The 13,872-nt window shown below is 37.9% G+C and overlaps 1 protein-coding gene across 6 annotated transcripts in view; it reads right to left on the reverse strand.

Annotated features, from left to right (window-relative positions):
* The window catches only part of RGS7 (regulator of G protein signaling 7), a 476,419-nt gene that overhangs the window by 393,492 nt on the left and 69,055 nt on the right, over nucleotides 1-13,872 (reverse strand). The window lies entirely within an intron of this gene.

Raw genomic sequence — 13,872 nt, forward strand, 5'->3', positions numbered from 1 at the left:
CTAACTCTCTCCCTCCCTCCCTCCCATGTCCTCCCTCCCCCCCCACCCTTGGTAACCACCACACTCTTGTCCATGTCTCTTAGTCTCATTTTTATGTTCCACCAATGTATGGAATCATGTAGTTCTTGTTTTTTTCTGATTTACTTATTTCACTCCTTATAATGTTATCAAGATCCAACCATTTTGCTGTAAATGATCTGATGTCATCATTTCTTATGGCTGAGTAGTATTCCATAGTGTATATGTGCCACATCTTCTTTATCCAGTCTTCTATTGAAGGGCTTTTTGGTTGTTTCCATGTCTTGGCCACTGTGAACAGTGCTGCAATGAACATGGGGCTACATGTGTCTTCACGTATCAATGTTTCTGAGGTTTTGGGGTATATACCCAGTAGAGGGATTGCTGGGTCATAAGGTAGTTCTATTTTCAGTTTTTTGAGGAACCACCATACTTTCCTCCATAATGGTTGTACTACTTTACAGTTCCACCAACAGTGGATGAGAGTTCCCTTTTCTCCGCAGCCTCTCCAACATTTGCTATTACCCGTTTTGTTGATAATAGCTAATCTAACAGAGGTGAGGTGGTATCTCATTGTAGTTTTGATTTGCATTTCTCTAATAACTAATGAAGCTGAGCATCTTTTCATATATCTGTTGGCCATTTGTATCTCTTCCTGGGAGAAGTGTCTGTTCATGTCCTCTTCCCATTTTTTTATTGGATTGTTTGTTTGTTTGTTGTTGAGTTTTATGAGTTCTTTGTAAATTTTGGATATTAGGCCCTTATCTGAGCTGTCGTTTGAAAATATCAGTTCCCATATAGTTGGCTGTCTGTTTATTTTGATATCAGTTTCTCTTGCTGAGCAAAAACTTTTAATTCTGATGTAGTCCCCTTCATTTATCTTTGCCTTCACTTCTCTTGCCATTGGAGTCAAGTTCAGAAAATGTTCTTTAAAACCCAGGTCCATGATTTTAGTACCTATGTCTTCTTCTATGTACTTTATTGTTTCAGGTCTTATATTTAGGTCTTTGATCCATTTTGAATTAATTTTAGTACACGGGGACAGGCTGTAGTCGAGTTTCATTCTTTTGCATGTGGCTTTCCAGTTTTCCCAACACCATTTGTTGAAGAGGCTTTCTTTTCTCCATTGTGTGTTGTTGGCCCCTTTATCAAAGATTATTTGACCATATATATGTGGTTTTATTTCTGGGCTTTCTATTCTGTTCCATTGGTCTGAGTGTCTATTTTTTTGCCAATACCATGCTGTTTTGATTATCGTGGCCCTATAATATAGTTTGAAGTCAGGTATTGTAATGCCCCCAGCTTCATTCTTTTTCCTTAGGATTGTTTTGGCTATTCGGGGTTTTTTATAGTTCCATATAAATCTGATGATTTTTTGTTCCATTTCTTTAAAAAATCTCATAGGGATTTTGATGGGAATTGCATTAAATTTGTATATTGCTTTGGGTAGTATGGCCATTTTGATTATATTTATTCTTCCTATCCAAGAACAAGGAATATTTTTCCATCTCATTGTATCTTTTTCGATTTCCCTTAACAATGCTTTGTAATTTTCATTATATAGGTCCTTTACGTTCTTTGTTATGTTTATTCCTAGGTATTTTATTTTTTTTGTTGCAATCGTGAAGGGGATTATTTTTTTGAGTTCGTTTTCTAATATTTCATTGTTGGCATATAGAAAGGCTATGGACTTTTGTATGTTAATTTTGTATCCTGCGACCTTACTGTATTGGTTTATTGTTTCTAATAATCTTTTTGTGGAGTCCTTCGGGTTTTCGATGTATAGGATCATATCATCAGCAAAAAGTGATAGCTTTACTTCTTCTTTTCCGATATGGATGCCTTTTATTTCTTTGTCTTGTCTGATTGCTCTGGCCAGAACTTCTAGCACCACGTTGAATAAGAGTGGAGAGAGTGGACAACCCTGTCTTGTTCCTGATTTAAGGTAGAAAGGAGATATCTTTCTACCATTGTGTTGACTTGTAAATTTTGTTTTCTCCAAAATGATGTATGGTTTGCAAATTGAACGTGGTCCTATCATGTTAAAGGACATATGACTATAACCAATAGCGGTAAGGGGCTCCTAATTGCAATTTTTGCTTCTGTACTTCCCACTTACAAAACTATAAAAACTAAGTAAAACAAAGGGCTGGTGCGCTCTCCGTCAGATTTCTGTTGGAGTTCCCGCCGCTTGGCCAAGCTAGAAAATAAAGCTTTAATGTGTAAACGACGGACCTTGCTCCTGTCTTCCATATTTCGGGTCCCTCCGAATTTGGATTAACACTGACCAGGAATCAAACCCAGGACTTCCACACACCGGGCTGATGCTCTACCACTGAGCCAACCAGCCAGGGAAAAACAGTCATTTTTTTTTTTCATTTTTCTGAAGCTGGAAACAGGGAGAGACAGTCAGACAGACTCCCACATGCGCCCGACCGGGATCCACCAGGCATGCCCACCAGGGGCGACGCTTTGCCCACCAGGGGGCGGTGCTCTGCCCATCCTGGGCGTCGCCATGTTGCGACCAGAGCCACTCTAGCGCCTGAGGCAGAGGCCACAGAGCCATGCCCAGTGCCCGGGCCATCTTTGCTCCAATGGAGCCTTGGCTGTGGGAGGGGAAGAGAGAGACAGAGAGGAAAGCGCGGCAGAGGGGTGGAGAAGCAAATGGGCGCTTCTCCTGTGTGCCCTGGCCGGGAATCGAACCCGGGTCCTCCGCACGCTAGGCCGACGCTCTACCGCTGAGCCAACAGTCATTTTTTAATGAATCTAGTAAGTGCTTTGTATGGGCTTGTGTGGGTTAAATTATGGTCCAAATGTGCCATGATTATGGCCAAGAAAAAGCAATGGAGTAGTATGTGAGATACTAAAGGGATGTAATTATATTTATAGCTTTCCTCCATTTAGAGCTTTTGCTATGTCATAACTCTGTTTGGCAGTAGGAACACAGAGATTACAATGAGATTTGTCCTAAGACCTAAAGAACTTGAATATGATTGAAGTGACTTTAAGATCAATTCAGAATGGATCAGAGCAGGGCCTCAAAAAGTTTCTATAAAAGACTCTCAGGACCTCAAAAAGTTTCTATAAAAAAGATTAACCTAGCCCTGGCTGGATAGTTCAGCTGGTTGGAGCAACATCCTGATATGTACTCAAAGGTTGCCAATTCAGTCCCCAGTCAGGGCACATACAGAAATAGATCAATGTTTCTATCTCTCTTTCTCCTCTTCTAAATTTAATAAATAATTAAAACAAAATAAAAAAAGATTTAGCCTAAATATCATAAACCTGGGGTAACTCTTGCCATTAGTACACTTAGCTCTTGATAAAGCCTAAAAGCTTAATATTATTCTATTCACAGGCATAGATATATCTTTCTGGCCAAAATGAAAAAAATAACACTTTTTAAAACAGAGTAAGAAAGGGCTTGGAAGTGCTAATTTTATTCCCAATTCTCAATTTCCTCTTCCATTTAGCTAAATGGGTTTATGGGGCAATTCTGATGATTGGGTAAGATTTGCATACCCAAGTATGCAATATGAATCATCTTAAGCATTCTCTTTTGTTGCTTCATTCTAGATTAGTGAATGTCCAGATAATCAGGGTTTATTGAGCATCTTCTCTGATAAAAGCATTTTGAAGAAAAATAAAAGAATAACAATAGTCCCTTTCTCCCAAGGGACTCACAGTTTCCTACCTCGTCCATGAATATTTGCATCTTAGGATGGAAGGCAATGAATAAAAATGAATCTAATGGTGAATTTTCAGGCTCCAGCAGCAAAGTCATTTAAATAAACAAATGTTTATTTTTATTTTAATTCAGTTCTTCATCTTATCTTTTGTGCATATGAAAGATAGTAAGAGAGGAAAAGATAGAGACATAGAAAGGGAAGAAGGGAGGGAAAGGACAGAGAGAGAGATCTCTTACCTTTGCCCAGTGACAATCTTTATTATATAAAAATATATCCCAATATGTACATATATTTTTTTGGACAGAATATATTATAAAAAATAGTTTCATATTATTACTGTTAATATAGCTGTGGTCTTTTAATAGCTATATAACCTCTCATTGTATGCATATATTATAATTTAATATTATATCTTATATAAATAGTTTGCTATTGATAGACATTTAGGTTGTTTTTGACAGTGAAAGGCATTGCTCTAATTTCTCCTATTTGTTGTAGGCAATTTTGTAGAACCTAACAATTATTGTAAAAATTTTAAGATCTAGTTTATTTACCAGGATATATTTCCACTTTGATTATTATGTGTCAACATTTGTTGGCATTTGACTACTGTGTTCAAGGCTACTTTTGATTATGAAAAGTTTTCTTGAAGTACATCTTCTGGTACAGGAGTCAGGAATCTTTTTGGCTGAGAGAGCCATGAATGCCACATATTTTAAAATGTAATTTCATGAGAGCCATACAACAACCTGTGTATGTTACGCATTATCAAATAAAAATTTGGTGTTGTCCCGGAGGACAGCTGTGATTGGCTCCAGCCACCCTCAACCATGAACATGAGCGGTAAGAAATGAATGGATTGTAATACATAAGAATGTTTTATATTTTTAACATTATTTTTTTTATTAAAGATTTGTCTGCGAGGCAGATGCAGCCATCAAAAGAGCCACATCTGGCTCACAAGCCATAGGTTCCCGACCCCTGTTCTGATATTTTGCCCCCATTTCATTTTTCATTCTCGTCTTCAGAAATAGCAAGTGTGTGCAAGTTGATTCACTTTGTCTTCCATATCTAGCTTATTAAAATATCATTTTAATCCTTTGTTCATTTCATTTTGTTTTTATCGATGCTGTCATGCTCATTTTTCTCATATTTTAAACTGTGTTATTATGATATGATTAACATACAAATAGCTGTATACATATTTAATGTATACAACCTGTGAGTTTGGAGATAAGGATACACTCATAAAATCATCACTACAGTCTATGCTATAAACATGTTCCATCACCTCCAAAAGTTTCCTACTGCCTTCTTTTTTTAATGATATTTTAAAATAAGAACACTTAAGATCTACCTTTTAGCAATGTTTTAAGTACAGAACAATAAGGTAAACTACCAGCACTATGCTGTACAGATCTCTAAGACTTGTTCATCTTGTACCTACCATATTTTCAAGAATCTCTAATTTCCTTTGTGTTACTTCCAAGCAGGACTTCCCTTGCAATACCACTTTTTCTCTTTTTACTTATTCTTGACCTTGACCAACTCATTTTTCACCTTCTTCCATTGCCTCACCACATCTTCCATGACCCCTGAGACCTCTTATGGGAAAGGTTTAAGTCTCTATTGCATGGAAGCTATTACTTTCTTTTTTTAAATTAAATTTACTGGGGTGACATTGGTTGATAAAATTATATAGGTCACCAGTATACAATTCTATGATACATCATCTGCATATTACATATTGCTTTCTATAAAAAAAGCAGATATCACTTTGTCTAGGGAACACTGTCTAGGTACACACCTCCATCTGATCTGCCTTTTGTATTTATTTCTCTCCAATATAGCAGATGCCTTCTAGCCTTCTTGAAAATGGATCTCATGTGTCTTGTTTGCTGTCTCATGTTCTAAAATATGTGGGATCAGCATTCCCTTTACTCCACCATAAAAGAAACACATACCCATCACTATTCACCTGGGGGCCTCAGCCAATATACACACCTTCCCCACAGTGCAACACCTCCTCTGGGTGGGTCTTTCCCCTGCAGATCATAGAAACTATGGGCAATACAGAAAGCAGTGGGATCTCAGAACTGCTCTAGAATATAGCTGAGTTGATGAAAAAAACTCATGAAACATAAAAATGTCCATAACATAGAAATTGTGAAGTTTTGGCAATGAGAAGAAAAATAAATATTGGCAGAACAAATGTTCTCTGTGGCCAATTACTTGCTATTCCGTTACCCATGAAGCAGGTAATATCTTCATTTCCCACATATGAAAACTGGGCTAAGAGAGAAAGCAAGCTGCCCACAATCACATGGCTAGAGATGAGAAGATTCAAGATTTGACCCCAGATTTATTCTATTGCAAAGCTCCTGCTCTTTCTCATGTAATTCAAGCCTCCTTATCATAAGAAAACCAGTGTACTGGCTATTTTTCCTCCGAGAAGGCCTGCTGGAGAACATGAGTATATGAACTCTTCAGTGGCTCTTCTTCCCAATTCCATCTACATCTGTTATGAACATGCTTAAGTGATGTCAAGGCAGGGAACCTTCTCTCTGATCTCCAGACACCTCATATGGGAAGCTGCATACTGCCATACATCAGGGTTCTCCATCAGTGAGCAGATAGAAGGTAAGTCAAAAAGTTTATCCTCGTTTCCAAACAGGGGGCTCCTAACAACTACAAAATTCTATAAAGGAATAAATCCATTTCTGGAAAATCCTAATGATTCTCTTCATTTTGCGCTGCCCACACAAGTCAAGAAATTGGGGACTTATGGGATAGGACTACTCCTCAACCTCTGGAACTAATTAATCCACACTGAATAGAGACTCTGGTCCCAGGAGCCTCTCCATCCCCAACCTCCAGGTATTCAGCAGAAAAAAACTTTCTGAAGCACAATTACCGCTACCACAAAGATGCCTCTCAATAGTTGCAATCTTTGGATGATAGATTCCATCCTGCTTGTTTAGTGACTGTGTAAATCCATTCAGCTTCTTCAAATGTACAGGCTACTCTTTGTTATTGCTTTGGTTATATAGGGTTTAATATGCAAAATAGGTCATAATACCAATTTCTCCCGCTGGTGAGGAACACTGGTCTCAGAGCAGCCCCCATATCCAGGACAATGCAAGTCAGCCTTCCCATGAGATACTTGGCTCTCATAACCTTCATTGTCTGGCTCCTAACTCTCTGCCAAGCACCAGCATCTAACATACCCCCTTCACTAGTCAATTCAAACTAACCATGGTCTCTAAACACATCATCTTTTCCTTAACTCTGTATTTTTCTTGGCATAATTTCCCCCACTTTCTGCCCTGTAGACCTTTTTTTTAATTTTTTATTTATTTATTTTTTACAGAGAGTGAGTCAGAGAGAGGGATAGACAGGGACAGACAGACAGGAATGGAGAGAGATGAGAAGCATCAATCATCAGTTTTTTGTTGCGACACCTTAGTTGTTCATTGATTGCTTTCTCATATGCGTTTTGACCGTGGGGCTACAGCAGACCAAGTAACCCCTTGCTCGAGCCCATGATCTTGGGTCCAAGCTGATGAGCTTTGCTCAAACCAGATGAGCCTGCACTCAAGCTGGCGACCTCGGGATCTCGAACCTGGCTCCTCCCATCCCAGTCTGATGCTCTATCCACTGCGCCACTGCCTGGTCAGGCTGAACAAAGAATATTTATAAAGCACTTGGGTTCTTGAGTACTGCTTACAAGGTGAGGAAGCCTTCACCACCTTGCTCTGTTCCTCAGGTGCGTGAGATCAAACACACTCAATAATCTGTGCTTGGCGAGAGAGGAAAATGGCAGAGAAGAGGACAGAGTGTGGATATGTTAGTACCTGCTGTTACCTAAGTGGAAGTAAGAGCAATGAAAGTGAGGGTGAGCAGAGGGGCACCTTTCCAGCTCCCCCAGCACACTCATCTTGGAAGGAGCTGTCTTGGTGCCATCTTTTATTCTAGCTCAGCAGGAATCTTCTGTTGTGGAACTTATCTCACCAGGGGAGATGCCATTAGAATCCAAGCATTTTCTGTCTCAGTACTTTTATATTCTAGTTGGCTGCACAGATGCATGCAAATTTAAACTCAAATGCCAGATTAGAAAGTAGGGGTCATAGGTGCAGGTGTTTGTAAGTGAAAAGCATGCACTGTAGGTAGTGCATAAGAAATGTCTCACCCAGAACTGCTACAGGCAAGAGCACTCAGAAGGAAAAGAAGAGCAACTAGTGCCAAGTGTCTAGTGCAGAGAATTTGAAAGTGAAGGAGCATTCAAAAGAATGTATGCAAATTTTCCACAGACAGGGTCCCCTAGCTAACAGATTGAATTGTTAAGATGTAGGAGTAATTTCTCTGACAAGAGTTGACCAAAATATAGCACTGCCTTAGAAAATTAGCAATTACGACATGAGATCCAACTGTCTTTCTCATCATCTCAGTATCTCAGAGGGAAAAATCAAAATCATGTGTTCCATTTGTATTTGTGCTAAGTGGGAAGGGACTTTTGGCTTGGTATCATTCCAAGTTTGGTTGCTTGATTGATTTAAAAAGAGAATGAACTCCCCTAGAATAACAAACACTCTACTCAATTGCACATTAACTGAACATCTCAGCATAAATTTCCAGAAATGTAGAGTTGTGGGAGGATGGCAAAGAGGTTTTACAATTAGTGTGGTCTGAATTTGAATACCAAATTTGTTGCTTCCTAGCTATGTAAATCTGGATAAATTATATAAACTCTCCAAAGTTCAGTTTTTTCAATGGTCAGTGGAGATGATTGTGGACACCTCATCAACTGGCAAAACGAATAATGAACTTGTCATTGACAAGCACCTGCATATGTCAATTCTACTTTTTAAAATGTATTGTTAGAACTTTAAAAGAGATTTTCAGGCATGTGTGTGATTAACCAGAGTATAACGGCAGAATAAAATGGCATAAAGTGTCATGCAGGTGACCTAATGCAGAATGAACATTTTGTTTTTCCTTGCCCTACCTTTCCAGATTTTTCTATAGAGAAAGTAGCAGAGTAAACAAGGCATTTCCTGAACCTTAAGAAACTTAGACCGACAAAGGGGATAAAATGTCCACAGATTATACCAAATGGGACACATACTTTGAAAGCAGAGTGATCTGAGTGCTACAAGAACACAAGGGAGGAAGACGGTGTGCCAAGTTCCCCTGGATGTCAGGATCAACTTCATGAAAAAGCCTTTTGAGATGAGCCTCAAGAAAATGGAGGGATCTTCTTGGTGTGTGTTCATGGTTCACATGAGTTCAGTTTTTGATTAAGTCTCACAACTGAAATATACATGTAAACACAGAAAAAGAAGTGAAGGCAGACGGTCCTCTGATAAACAGCTCTGGCAGAGCTTCCACTGGTCACAATTTGTGAAGCTGAACAGAGGATCACAACTGGAGCAGAACATAATTTCCTGCCTATAATGGGGCAGTCCTGCCAACCTAAGTGAAGGTCAGGACATGCTTCCTTCTCTTCTGACTCAGAGAACCCTCCATGCTCCAACCAAAGCACAAAGCATTCCCCCTCTGCACTGCAACCCCGAGAGAGTTAGGAGTTAATTAGCCTCTTCTTTCTATAGCTTTCCACAGAAACTAATTTCCAAATACAAAAAAAAAAAAAAAAAAAAAAAAAGGACATAAAGAGGGTCATTTAGGAAGTAAACTACTCCTTAGAAGAGGGTATGATCTCACAAAGCAAAATGCTATCGGGAAGCTTGTGTTGTAGAGTTTGGAGGACAGCCCTCTAGCAGGGGACACTGGAAATATGAAGGAAATATAAATTTTCATGTATTTTGTCCATTTAGTTCACCAGAGAGACTAACAGTGGGAATAGAAAAGGATCCCATAATCTAACAGAGCATCGCAGGACCTAGAGTTGGAGCTACTCGTAGCACCAACAGCCCAGGCTATGGGTCTAAGGCAGTGGTTCTCAAACTTTTTGAAGTCAGGGCACATTTAAAATCCTACAAATAATTGTAGGCACACTATACAGAAATTTCTAAGAAATATGTTATAATAAATAAGTCAAATATTAAAGAAAAAAATATAAAGTCCAAGTGTGCTTTTATAGTAATTAAACAAAACAAACACGACAAAATTAAATTTATTCTGACATTAAAAAACATTTTTATGTTATATTTTTTGAGTTATGTATTTTAGAATTCATAAAAAAGGGGTGAAAAAAACAAAAAAAGACAAAAAAGTTATTTTTATATATATAGATACATTCTCAGTAAGATTTAGTAAATTCAGCAGGTCCCGGCAAGAATGTGTTAAGTTTTTTCATTCTTGTGTTTATGAGAAACATGAGCCTAATATATCCTAGCAATTTCTTCAATGTTTGGGCATATATTTGAAACGCAAACTCTCATTTCCTCATCAATACATTGAAAAATTCCTCTCCTTTTACTCTTAATTGTGTTGAGGGTAGAAAATCCTAATTCACATAAATAGGATGTTGAAAATTGTAGTAAAATATTCAAAGTTTTTTTAGATTTTTCCACATATTCTTCTTTTATAGAAATCCAAAAGGCTTCAAGAGACAATTCCTTATGTTTAATCATCAATCCACAATCAGTGGATATATCTGCCAGTTCTTCTTCTTTTGTTAATGCTAAACCAAAATCACTTGAAGCTTCCATGAATGGGTTTCTAATCCAATTGTATTGTTCAGTGTTAAGTGATGAAAAATAAGAAGCCAGTTTTTCTTCTAAACTTCTTAAATGTTCAACTATTATTGGAAGTGTTTCATTGATGCAAGTGTTATTTGTAGGGTGGTGGGCAAGGGGGAAGGTCACGTGAGACCCCCAGACCTGGGAACTTGGCTAGAACCGCCCACATCCAGGTGCACCAAAAGAAACTTCCCAGGAGTCCCTTTGGAAAAAAGCCACTGTCCGTCAGTGAGATTTCACCACATCACATTAGCTCAACCAGCCTAGAGATCCTTTAAATATACCCCACGCGGGTCACCCTATGCGACTTCTCTGGCCTCCATGTCCCTGGGACCAGGGAACCTCATCGGGCGGGAAGCGCTCTGTACTCAATAAAGCCTTTTATTATTCCACACTTCGTGGCTCTAGCCCCTTTCTTCTTCCTTGGCAGAGAAAAATACCTTACATTATTTACCAATGAAAACATTTCCAAATTACCTTCAACAGCTTTTCTTTCCCAAATCTGTAATTTTCTCTGAAATGCTTTCATTTTGTCAGTGGATATGAGAATATTTTCTTCTTTCCCTTGCATGCTAGTATTCAATTTTTTATTTTATATATATATATATATATTTTTTTTTACAGAGACAGAGAGTCAGAGGGAGGGACAGACAGACAGGAACAGAGAGAGAGAAGAAGCATCAATCATCAGTTTTTCATTGCGACACCTTAGTTGTTCATTGATTGCTTTCTCATATGTGCCTTGACCATGGGCCTTCAGCAGACTGAGTAACCCCTTGCTCAAGCCAGCGACCTTGGGTCCAAGCTGGTGAGCTTTGCTCAAATCAGAAGAGCCCGCACTCAAGCTGGCAACTTTGGGGTCTCAAAAACTGGGTCCTCCGCATCCTAGTCTGATGCTCTATCCACTGCACCACTACCTGGTCAGGAGCTAGTATTCAAAATATTGAGCTGCTGAAATATATCGGCCAAATACTGTAACCTGGCAATCCAAAATTCACACCAAAGGGGGTTACAAAAATGTAACTGTTTCATCTCTTCAAAAAACGCAGGAAGTTCTTGTTGTAGCTCATGTATATGGGTAAATACTTCTCCCCTTGACAACCACCTCATCTCAATGTGTAAAAGCAGCCATCTGTGTTGTGAATTCATATTGATACAAAGCCTTTCGAATAAACGTGATTTGACAGGTCTTGTTTTAAGAAAGTTTACCATCTGAACAACTTGATCTAAAACTTCTTTTAATTTTTCTCCCAATGTCTTTGCCATCAAGGCCTCCCTATGAAGAAAGCAGTGAGTTATGATAACATTCTCATTTTGTTTTTTTACAAAAGATGTAAGACCCTTAATACAGCCTACATGGAAGGGGTGCTACCTATACAAATGCCTACACACGATTTCATGTTAACTGCCATTTATCAAGATAGTATTCAAAATGTTAAAAATGTTTTCACCTTTTGTAGACACACCTAATTCTTTGCAAAAAAGAAACTGATTTACTATTTGATCTTCATTAATAAAACGGATGAATGCTAAGAGTTGTGCCGTGTTGGTAATGTCTGTTGACTCATCAACTTGCAATGCAAAATTTGAATACTGAAGCTTATTACTGCATACATTTTCTCAACATCAGAAGACATTTCTATAACACACCTGTGAACTGTGTTATTGGACAGAGGAATCTTGCTTATTTTTATTGCTGCTTCATTTCCTAGCATTGTCATGACCATTTTTTTGCATGTAGGCAAAATAAGAGACTCACCTAAAGTATGAGCTTTCATATTTTTTGCTATCAGTTTTGAGACTTGATAGGAAGCAATGTGAGCATTACCAGAAACAGTCATTATACTTTTAAAATAATCTGCTGATTTTGTTTGCTGTTCAGATGATCTCTTGAAAAAACTTACAGATTTATCTTGTAAATTAGAGTGTATAGTTTTAAAATGTAAAAGTTATCTTTTTATATATATATAGGTACATCCTTAGTAAGATTTAGCAAATTCATGTATAGTTTTATACTATATACTATATAGTTTTATTAGTATATAGTATAAAAGAGTATATAGTTTTATCCTATATACTCAATTTACTAGGAAGCAATGATTCATTTGCCATTTTACATCCACATACTGAACATAGCGGTAAAGGATGATCTTCACTTCCGGTCCAAATGAAATCAAAGCTTAAATAACTTTCATTATATTTGCGAGTAGGCCACGATTTTGCTTTCTTATTTGCACTTAACTTTTGCTCACTTCCAGAATTGAATTCTTCAACATCATGCTTCTTTTTGAGAAATCTATCATTTTATTTGGGTGTATTTATCTAAAAATAATATAATGATGTGCTAATAATAAATATAATAATGATGTGTTAACAAAAAGAGTGGTATTTCCATAATGAAATGGTATAATAGAGTAACTATATTTGTTTTTATATCTGGGCACATGCCACAAACCAGTGCAGCTAGTAATTCCAGGTCCCGAGTGGGAACGGTGCGGAATTAAGAGAATACATTGAAGTAAGAAAATACGAGGTTAGGAGGGCCTTGTAATTGCTGCTAGCAAGAACAAAGCGCACCCAAAAGCCACATCTTGCTTTATTTATAGGGCAAAGTTAAGCCATTAGCAAACCTTAACTTTACGCCAAACAAAGGACAGAAGAAACATGCCTCCAGTCTTTCTGGGGAATATGGAGGGTAGTGTAAACAATCCAGCACCACAGGTTAACAGCCTTTTGCAATATAATCAGGCAAGTGAGGTGGAGGGTTAAGTAGACTGTCAGCTTACAGCCAATTCCCCACACCTCTGTCCCCCAAAAGTCTAAACTCTAAAAACCCTGTTGGTTTTTTGGTCCCCAACAGGCACAAAATACCATAGGGAATATCATAGGGTGCACTGGAAATCTTCTAGGGTGCACCAGTGCACCCTGGCACACACTTTGAGAACCACTGGTCTAAGGAAACATGTCAGTACTCAAGCTAAGAGAGAATGAATCCCTGAACAAGCCATCTACTTTGCTACCAAACACTAACCATCTATATCCAATCCTCCATGCCCCAAGGTAAATAACGAGAGAGAAAGAAGGAAGAAAGGAAGGAAGGGAGAAAGTAAAGAACTATGTGTCCTAAAAAAATTAGTAGAAAGATAATCATTCTAAAACCTCAGAGAAAAAATATATACCTCTCTAAAATTATTTACCACACAAACCAGTAGATTTTGAGTAAATTACAATACATCTATCTGTTACAATATTTTGCAGATGTTAACACACATGTTCTCAAGAAACAATGCATCAGAAATATATACAATGTAATATTAAGTGAAAATAGTTGATGGAAAACTTATACAGTTTATCTAAACTTTGCATATGTTGCACATATGTATCAGTTCAAAGAAACTTAAATGGTGTACTAGTTCTTGCATCAGATTGACATTATTGATACTATCAGGCAAGAATTTTCATTC

Source organism: Saccopteryx bilineata, chromosome 1 (assembly GCF_036850765.1).
Source record: "Saccopteryx bilineata isolate mSacBil1 chromosome 1, mSacBil1_pri_phased_curated, whole genome shotgun sequence".
Taxonomy (NCBI): domain Eukaryota; kingdom Metazoa; phylum Chordata; class Mammalia; order Chiroptera; family Emballonuridae; genus Saccopteryx; species Saccopteryx bilineata.